Below are 10,719 nucleotides of genomic sequence, written 5' to 3'. Positions count from 1 at the left end.
TATATAAATGCATGTCTTTTTCTATATGGGTTCGTAGTCTCGAATGACAAGCTAGTGCATATCTCTAAAGTATCGAAATGATCATAAACAACCTGATGAGATGGCTGCGTGTCCATACATAGGCTGACGCGGTTATGGCCAGTCAGATATGATAGTTTTGAGCGTATAGGTGGATACAGATAAATAATATCAATATGATTTATTTTGTATCACTACCGGAATTCAGTTCTTTACCTAGTGCCAAATGTTTTGCCGAACGCCAAGCAAAAAATTCTCGATAAAAGAAAGCATTCGGCAAAAAGTTTATTTTGCCGAGTGTTTTTTTGACACTAAGCAAAAAACTTCTTTGCCGAGTGTTTTTTCAACACTAGGCAAAGACAGTTTAAAAATCATATTTTAAAGCATTAAATTAATTCAAATGAAAAGTTTTCAACTACAAATTTGTATAACTCATCACGACGTACAATTTATTTTGAACATTTATTCATATGACAAAATAAAAGTAAATTTGTTCATAAAACATATATCTCTCTCGTAGTTTCATAAACAACGAGAGATGTATAAGATTTGTGCATATTGTTAGAATCATCATGTGAGATGAATAAATGATCAAACAACAAAAATAAACTTTGTAGATCTTGAAAAGTTATAGATTTTTGTAGTTGACAACTTTTTTATTTGAAGTCATATTGTCAACAAAAACTACATCTGAATTTAAAAAATTTAAAATTTGAATTTTTAAAAACGACCTCGAAAGAAAAAACCATCAACGTGAAAGTTGTAGATATTGAAGAGTTATGAAACTTTTTAGTTGACAATATTTTGGTTTGAAATCATCTTGTCATGCAAAATTATGTCTGAATTTTAAAATTTGAATTTTTTTAAAACAACCTCAGATGGAAAAACCACCCAAATAAAAGTTGTAGGTCTTGAAATGTAATAAAACTTTGTAATTGACAAATATTTGATTTGAAATCATCTTATCATTGAAAAATTCGTGTAAAGTTTTCAAATTTGAAATTCAAATTTTGTAAACGGCCTTAGATGTAGAAACTATCAAAATATAACTTGTAGATCTTGAAAATTTATGCAACTTTATAGTTGGTCACATTTTCAAATGAATTCATTTAGTGCCTCAAATAATCAAATTACTCTCTGTTTGTTATAGTACATGATGAATGAAAACGTAATATAGACAAAATTGATTTAGTAGTGTAGTTGTAAAGGAAGGTATGCGCGAAAGAGAGGTTGCGAGTTCGAATCTCACCATTTATAAAACATGTAAATTTGATTCAAATTAATAGTGAAAATGATAGAGCGATGGGTATGGTAAGTAATTTTCGACACTCGACAAAGTCTTTGGCGAGTGTCCGAAAAAAGTACACGGCAAAGAACCCTTTACCGATAAAATATTTGTCGAGTATTTGTTGCCGAGTGTAAAATGGTCTTGTCCGAACGCGGGTCCAGTAGTGTATTCACCCATGCAGGCTGTGACTCCTACAAACAAGCAACCAAACATTATCTCAAATAAAGTCAACGCATGATGTGATCCAAGATAAGATGGTGCGGGTAACCAATTAGATGGAAAATGTCAAGTCATGGACGAACATGCACATCTGCCTACATACCGTTAAAAAAGATAGTTCATTCAAAAATGGAGTACTACATCTTTGGAGTGTGGAAACTGGTGTTAGACTATCTTGACCAGCTTATCCATATACATATTTAAACTTCACTCTTCGAACAGTATTGTCGGGGACCATAATTAGGGGTACCCTCAAGGCTCCTAATTTTCAGCTGGTAACCCCCATCAGCACAAAGCTGCAAAGGCCTGATGAGTGCGATTAAGTCAGGGATTGGTCCATTCGAGGGACTCGATCACGCCTCGCCCGAGCCTAGCCTCGGGCAAGGGCAGCCGACCCCGGAGGATCTCCGTCTCGCCCGAGGCCCCCCTCCAGCGACGAACATACTTCCGGCTCGCCCGAGGCCCAGTCTTCGCCAAGAAGCAACCCTGACCAAATCGCCGCGCCAACTGACCAAATCGCAGGGGCATTTAATGCAAAGGTGGCCTGACACCTTTATCCTGACGCGCGCCCTTCAGTCGACAAAGCCGAAGTGACCGCAGTCACTTCGCCGCTCCACTGACCGGCCTGACAGAAGGACAGCGCCGCCTGCGCCGCTCTGACTGCTGTGCCACTCGGTAGAGTGAGGCCGACAGGCAGTCAGGCCCGGCCTCAGGCACCATAGGAAACTCCGCTCCGCCCGACCCAGGGCTCGAACTCGGGCTCAGCCCCGGAAGACGGCGAACTCCGCTCCGCCCGACCCAGGGCTCGGACTCGGGCTCAGCCCCTAAAGACGACCAACTCCGCTCCGCCCGACCCAGGGCTCGGACTCGGGCTTAGCCCCGGAAGACGGCGAACTCCGCTCCGCCCGACCCAGGGCTCGGACTCGGGCTAAGCCCCGGAAGACGGCGAACTCCGCTCCGCCCGACCCAGGGCTCAGACTCGGGCTCAGCCCCTGAAGACGACGAACTCCGCTCCGCCCGACCCAGGGCTCGGACTCAGGCTCAGCCCCTGAAGACGACGAACTCCGATCCGCCCGACCCCAGGGCTCGGACTCGGGCTCAGCCCCGGAAGACGACGAACTCCGCTTCGCCCAACCCCAGGGCTCAGACTCAGCCCTGGCCTCAGCCGACAGTCTCCGCCTCGCCCGACCCAGGGGCTCGGACTCGACCTCGGCCACGGAAGACCGACTCGACCTCGACCTCGGAGGAGCCTCCACATCGCCCAACCTAGGGCGCGGATCGACCACGTCAACAGGAGGCGCCATCATTACCCTACCCCAAGCTGACTCAGGCTACGGGGAACAAGACCGGCGTCCCATCTGGCTCGCTCCGCCAGATAAGCAATGATGGCGCCCTGCACGCTCTGTGACGATGGCAGCTCTCAGCCCCCTTACAGAAGCAAGAGGACATCAGCAAGGACTCGATAGCCCCGATAGCTGTCCTTCCGCCAGGCTCTAGCGCTCCTCCGACGGCCACGACACCACACGAACCGGGTGCCAAAACCTCTCTGGCTGCCACGATGGCATGTACTTAGGGCGCTAGCTCTCCTCCGCTAGACACGTTAGCACTCTGCTACACCCCCATTGTACACCTGGATCCTCTCCTTACGCCTATAAAAGGAAGGACCAGGGCCCTCTTACGGAGGGTTGGCCGCGCGGGAAGACTGGACGACGCGTAGAGTCCCTCGCTCTCTCCCACGCGGACGCTTGTAACCCCCTACTGCAAGCGCACCCGACCTGGGCGCAGGACAACACGAAGGCCGCGGGTTTCCCCTTTTTGCCTGTCTCCCTCCTTTGGTTCCCCCCTTCGTGCTCCGTCTCGCGCCGACCCATCTGGGCTGGGGCACGCGGCGACATTTCACTCGTCGGCCCAGGGACCCCCCGGTCTCGAAACGCCGATAGTTAGCGCGCCAGGTAGGGGCCTGCTGCGTGTTGACGAACAGCTTCCCGTCAAGCTCCAGATGGGCAGTCTTCAGCATCCTCTCCAACCCGGGACGGTGCTCCGTTTCGGGAATCTTGAGATCATGTCCCTCGACGGCAGCTACGACATGATACTCCTTCCCCCGTCGCGCGACAACGACAATGGCGGCCGACAGCCCGCCCGCCGGCGGCGGAATCGACGACATCTTCCCCGCGTGGTGGAAGAACAACATTCGAGCTCGCCCCGCCCTCTCCCCCGCTGACGGAGGAGTAGGCGGGGCAACCAAGGCCAAGCAGGAGGCGGCACCTCGTCGGCTATCGAGCAAGTCGATGGCGTCGGCGCCCCAACGGGGGGGGCGCATCGGGCATCGACCTCGCGTTTGAGACGAAGACGAGCGCCGTCTCCCCGCAACACGCCGATTCCAAGCAAACGGACGACGCCAGCACGCTCGCGAAAGGCTTGCTGGGCGTCACTCTCGTACCTGAGACGACGGTGCAGTCAGTCCCTGACGTGACTTCATCACCGCCCGTCGACCAAGAGGTACCGACCGATTCCCATCTCACGCCCCTTGGATTCAGCCTCGACCCGCCAAGCGGCTTCGCTTTGGCGGACGCTCTCGTAGAGGCGAGTCCAAACCCTCTGGGGTTTCGTATGCGGTCACCCTGGGACCGTCTGACGGACGTCTCAACCTATGGGCCCTCTGGGTCCGAGGAAGACGACGTGCCCGACTTTTGTTGGGATTTCTCCGGACTTGGTAACCCCAGTGCCATGCGGGACTTCATGACCACGTGCGACTACTGCCTTTCCGACTGTTCCGACGGTAGCCGCAGCCTCGGCGACGAGGACTGTGGCCCAAGTCGTGAATGTTTCCACGTCGATCTAGGGGATCCCTCCGAAGGCAACCATCTTGGTATGCCGGAGAATGGTGATCTCCCTAGGCCTGTGCCTCGCGTTGACATCCTACGGGAGCTAGCAGTGGTCCCCGCTCAGGCGGGGGGTCATGACCCACAGCTCGAGCAAATCCGCGGGGTGCAGGCCAGGCTCGACGAGGGAGCAGGAGCACTTGAGCCGATCCGCCGGGACGTCGGGCAGGAATGGGCGGGCCAACCTCCGGCCGGGGAAATGCGTCATCTACCCCAGGGCTTCCAGCACCGCATCGCCGACGATGTCAGGGTAAGGCCGTCGCCCGCTTCCAGTGGGGTCGGCCAGAACCTGGCTGCAGCAGCAATGCTCCTCCGCGCGATGCCGGAGCCATCAACCACCGAGGGGCGACGAATCCAGGGAGAGCTCAAGAATCTCCTGGAGGGCGCCGCGGTCCGACGGGCCGAAAGCTCCGCCTCTCGAAGGCAGGGGTACCCCTCGGAACATCGCGCCGCGACTTCCCGATTCATGCGGGAAGCCTCGGTCCACACCGGGCGCACGCGCAACACAGCGCCTGCGGCCACGGGTCGCCTCGGCAACGAGCACCATCACCGCGACCGTCGGGCCCACCTCGACGAGAGGGTCCGCCGAGGCTACCACCCCAGGCATGGGGGACGCTACGACAGCGGGGAGGATCGGAGTCCCTCGTCCGAACCACCCGGTCCGCAGGCTTTCAGCCGCGCCATATGACGGGCGCCGTTCCCGACCCGGTTCCGAACCCCGACTACTATCACAAAGTACTCGGGGGAGACAAGGCCGGAACTGTGGCTCGCGGACTACCGGCTGGCCTGCCAACTGGGTGGAACGGACGACGACAACCTCATCATCCGCAACCTCCCCCTGTTCCTCTCTGACACCGCTCGCGCCTGGTTGGAGCACCTGCCTCCGGGGCAGATCTCCAACTGGAACGACCTGGTCCAGGCCTTCGCTGGCAATTTCCAGGGCACGTACGTGCGCCCTGGGAACTCCTGGGACCTCCGAAGCTACCGACAACAGCCAGGAGAGTCTCTCCGGGACTACATCCGGCGATTCTCGAAGCAGCGCACCGAGCTGCCCAACATCACCGATTCGGATGTCATCGGCGCGTTCCTCGTCGGCACCACTTGCCGCGACCTGGTGAGCAAGCTGGGTCGCAAGACCCCCACCAGGGCGAGCAAGCTGATGGACATCGCCACCAAGTTCGCCTCTGGCCAGGAGGCGGTTGAGGCTATCTTCCGGAAGGACAAGCAGCCCCAGGGCCGCCCTCTGGAAGATGCCCCCGAGGCGTCAACTCAGCGCGGCGCCAAGAAGAAGGGCAAGAAGAAGTCGCAAGCGAAACGCGACGCCGCCGACGCGGACCTTGTCGCCACCACCGAGTACAAGAACCCTCGGAAACCCCCCGGAGGTGCCAACCTCTTCGACAAGATGCTCAAGGAGCCGTGCCCCTATCATCAGGGGCCCGTCAAGCACACCCTTGAGGAGTGCGCTATGCTTCGGCGCCACTTCCACAGAGCCGGGCCACCCGCGGAGGGTGACAGGGCTCGCGACGACGACAAGAAGGAAGATCACCAGGCAGGAGAGTTCCCCGAGGTCCGCGACTGCTTCATGATCTACGGTGGGCAAGCGGCGAACGCCTCGGCTCGGCACCGCAAGCAAGAGCGTCGGGAGGTCTGTTCGGTGAAGGTGGCGGCGCCAGTCTACCTAGACTGGTCCGACAAGCCCATCACCTTCGACCAAGCCGACCACCCCGACCACGTGCCGAGCCTGGGGAAATACCCGCTCGTCGTTGACCCCGTCATCGACGACGTCAGGCTCACCAAGGTCCTCATGGACGGAGGCAGCAGCCTCAACATTATCTACGTCGAGACCCTCGGGCTCCTGCGTGCTGATCTGTCCTCGGTCCGGGCAGGCGCTGCGCCTTTCCACGGGATCATCCCCGGGAAGCGCGTCCAGCCCCTCGGACAACTCGACCTTCCCGTCTGCTTCGGAACATCTTCCAACTTCCGAAGGGAGACCCTCACGTTCGAGGTGGTCGGATTTCGAGGAACCTACCACGCGGTATTGGGGAGGCCATGCTACGCGAAGTTCATGGCTGTCCCCAACTACACCTACCTCAAGCTCAAGATGCCGGGCCCCAACGGGGTCATCACCGTCGGCCCCACGTACAAACACGCGTTCGAATGCGACGTGGAGTGCGTGGAGTATGCCGAGGCCCTCGCCGAATCCGAGGCCCTCATCGCCGACCTGGAGAGCCTCTCTAAGGAGGTGCCAGACGTGAAGCGTCACGCCGGTAACTTCGAGCCAGCGGAGACGGTTAAGTCCGTCCCCCTCGACCCCAGCAGCGACGCCTCCAAGCAGATCCGGATCGGCTCCGAGCTCGATCCCAAATAGGAAGCAGTGCTCGTCGACTTTCTCCGCGCGAATGCCGACGTCTTCGCGTGGAGTCCCTCGGACATGCCCGACATACCGAGGGATGTCGCGGAGCACTCGCTGGATATCCGAGCCGAAGCCCGACCCGTCAAGCAGGCTCTACGCCGATTCGACGAAGAAAAGCGCAGAGCCATAGGCAAGGAGATCCACAAGCTAATGGCGGCAGGGTTCATCAAAGAGGTATTCCATCCCGAATGGCTTGCCAACCCTGTGCTTGTGAGAAAGAAAGGAGGGAAATGGCGGATGTGTGTAGACTACACTGGTCTAAACAAAGCATGTCTGAAGGTTCCCTACCCTCTGCCTCGCATCGATCAAATCGTGGATTCCACTGCTGGGTGCGAAACCCTGTCTTTCCTCGATGCCTACTCAGGGTATCACCAAATCAGGATGAAGGAGTCCGACCAGCTCGCGACTTCTTTCATCACGCCCTTCGGCATGTACTGCTATGTCACCATGCCGTTCGGCTTGAGGAATGCGGGTGCGACGTACCAGCGGTGCATGAACCATGTGTTCGGCCAACACATTGGCCGGACGGTCAAGGCCTACGTCGATGACATCGTAGTCAAGACGAGGAAAGCCTCTGACCTCCTTTCCGACCTTGAAGTGACATTCCGATGTCTCAAGGCGAAAGGCGTGAAGCTCAATCCCGAAAAGTATGTCTTCGGGGTGCCCCGAGGCATGCTCTTGGGGTTCATCGTCTCCGAGCGGGGCATCAAAGCCAACCCGGAGAAGATCGCAGCCATCACCAGCATGGGGCCCATCAAGGACTTGAAAGGCGTACAGGGAGTCATGGGATGTCTTGCGGCTCTGAGCCGCTTCATCTCACGCCTCGGCGAAAGAGGCCTACCTCTGTACCGCCTCTTAAGGAAGGCCGAGTGCTTCACTTGGACCCCTGAGGCCGAGGAAGCCCTCGGGAACCTGAAGGCGCTCCTCACGAACGCGCCCATCTTGGTGTTGCCCGCTGCCGGAGAAGCCCTCTTGATCTACGTCGCCGCGACCACTCAGGTGGTTAGCGCCGCGATTGTGGTTGAGAGACGAGAAGAGGGGCATGCATTGCCCGTCCAGAGGCCAGTCTACTTCATCAGCGAGGTACTGTCCGAGACCAAGATCCGCTACCCACAAGTTCAGAAGCTGCTGTACGCGGTGATCCTGACGCGGCGGAAGTTGCGACACTACTTCGAGTCTCATCCGGTAACTGTGGTGTCATCCTTCCCCCTGGGGGAGATCATCCAGTGCCGAGAGGCCTCGGGTAGAATCACAAAGTGGGCGGTGGAAATCATGGGCGAAACAATCTCGTTCGCCCCTCGGAAGGCCATCAAGTACCAGGTCTTGGCGGACTTCGTGGCTGAATGGGTCGACACCCAGCTCCCAACAGCTCCGATCCAACCGGAGCTCTGAACCATGTTCTTCGACGGGTCGCTGATGAAGACAGGAGCCGGCGCAGGCCTACTCTTCATCTCGCCCCTCGGGAAGCACCTACGCTACGTGCTACGCCTCCATTTCCCGGCGTCCAACAATGTGGCTGAGTACGAGGCGCCAGGCTTACGTCCCATCCTGGGGCAGTGAGAGAACCCTCTCTCACGGCGTGAAGACGGCGCACCCGTGTTCCGTTCCTCGAACGGTTCACGCACTCGCAACGGCCGCCCCGCGAACCACTCGCCCCGTCGCATTAACTCCACAGCGGGACAAGCGGCGCCTCTGGCAGGGGAAGCGAGCGACGCTTCGCCTCCGCCATAATGACCGCATCAAAAAAGGTACGCCACGTCATTCGATTTCGTATCCTTTTCCTTTTCCTCTTTCTCTCTCTTACAACAGGGACCGAGAAAGGGGGATACCCCGAAAAGGATCCTTCTCCGTGAAGGAAACAGGCTCCGAGCCTCCCTACTGATCAGAGGTTCGAAGGCTGGCCCCTCAGAAGGGTTTAACAGCCGCCTCAGAGCGCGTGGGCTCCACACCCACTACTGGTCAGAGGTTCGAAGGCCGGCCCCTCGGAAGGGTTCAACGACCGCCTCAGGCTACTCGGGCTCCGCGCCCACTACTGATCAGGGGTTCGTAGGCTGGCCCTCGAAGGGTTCACAGCCGCCTCATACACAGAGCGAGGGATGACCATGGGTACGTTCGATACATAACCAAGGCTCGGGCTGCGCTCCCGAGGTACCCTAGGACATTTCCGAGACCAGCGAGAACGATCTTGTAACGGAATCCCATCAGAGGGAGGCATTGAGCCCTCGGACCCCGTCGACAGGGGACCGGGTCCGGCAGATCACCCGCAGGTACTTTTGGGCGCGCCTCTGGGCCTCTAGCCGACCCCTAACAAATGGGGCACGGACGTTCGCTCGGATTACCCGCCAGCAGCTCACCGGAGACACCATGTTCGGCGCCCTCCGAGGGCAACATGGCGCTTTCCCCCCCTCCTCCTTGCGGAAAGACGACGCAGGGGCGTATGTAAAAAAGTCGAGTCTGTCCCTGACCGTCCTCTCGCCCTGTGCAGAGGCTCGGGGGCTGCTCTCGCAAACCCGGCTCCGGCCAAACCGTTGACAGCGTCAACATACCAGCCCGAGAACTTGGGACCCGACCGTGCACCCAGGCTACGGCCAGCTCGCATGAGGGAACGACCAGACCAGCCGAAGCATTGCGCGAGGCATTAAGACCTCGGAGGAGTCAAACCACTCCTCCAAGGCCTCGGGGGCTACACCCGGCGGGTGCGCTCGCGCGCACCCACCGGAACAAAACGCAACCGAGAAAGGCTGGTCCCCTTGCAAAAAAGTGCGACAAAAGCCTCCAAGCGAGTGTTAACACTCCCTTCGAGGCTCGGGGGCTACTGTCGGGGACCATAATTAGGGGTACCCTCAAGGCTCCTAATTCTCAGCTGGTAACCCCCATCAGCACAAAGCTGCAAAGGCCTGATGGGTGCGATTAAGTCAGGGATTGGTCCATTCGAGGGACTCGATCACGCCTCGCCCGAGCCTAGCCTCGGGCAAGGGCAGCCGACCCCGGAGGATCTCCGTCTCGCCCGAGGCCCCCCTCCAGCGATGAACATACTTCCGGCTCGCCCGAGGCCCAGTCTTCGCCAAGAAGCAACCCTGACCAAATCGTCGCGCCAACCGACCAAATCGCAGGGGCATTTAATGCAAAGGTGGCCTAACACCTTTATCCTGACGCGCGCCCTTCAGTCGACAGAGCCGAAGTGACCGCAGTCACTTCGCCGCTCCACTGACTGGCCTGACAGAAGGACAGCGCCGCATGCGCCGCTCCGACTGCTGTGCCACTCGACAGAGTGAGGCCGACAGGCAGTCAGGCCCGGCCTCAGGCACCATATGAAACTCCGCTCCGCCCGACCCAGGGCTCAGACTCGGGCTCAGCCCCGGAAGACGGCGAACTCCGCTCCGCCCGACCTAGGGCTCGGACTCGGGCTCAGCCCCTGAAGACGGCGAACTCCGCTCCGCCCGACCCAGGGCTCGGACTCGGGCTCAGCCCCGGAAGACGGCGAACTCCGCTCCGCCCGACCCAGGGCTCGGACTCGGGCTAAGCCCCGGAAGACGGCGAACTCCGCTCCGCCCGACCTAGGGCTCGGACTCGGGCTCAGCCCCTGAAGACGACGAACTCCGCTCCGCCCGACCCAGGGCTCGGACTCGGGCTCAGCCCCTGAAGACGACGAACTTCGATCCGCCCGACCCCAGGGCTCGGACTCGGGCTCAGCCCCGGAAGACGACGAACTCCGCTTCGCCCGACCCCAGGGCTCGGACTCAGCCCTGGCCTCAGCCGACGGTCTCTGCCTCGCCCGACCCAGGGGCTCGGACTCGACCTCGACCTCAGAGGAGCCTCCACATCGCCCAACCTAGGGCGCGGACCGACCATGTCAACAGGAGGCGCCATCATTACCCTACCCCAAGCTGACTCAGGCT

This window comes from Zea mays, chromosome 6 (assembly GCF_902167145.1).
Source record: "Zea mays cultivar B73 chromosome 6, Zm-B73-REFERENCE-NAM-5.0, whole genome shotgun sequence".
NCBI lineage: Eukaryota > Viridiplantae > Streptophyta > Magnoliopsida > Poales > Poaceae > Zea > Zea mays.
This window is presented reverse-complemented; position numbering follows the sequence as displayed.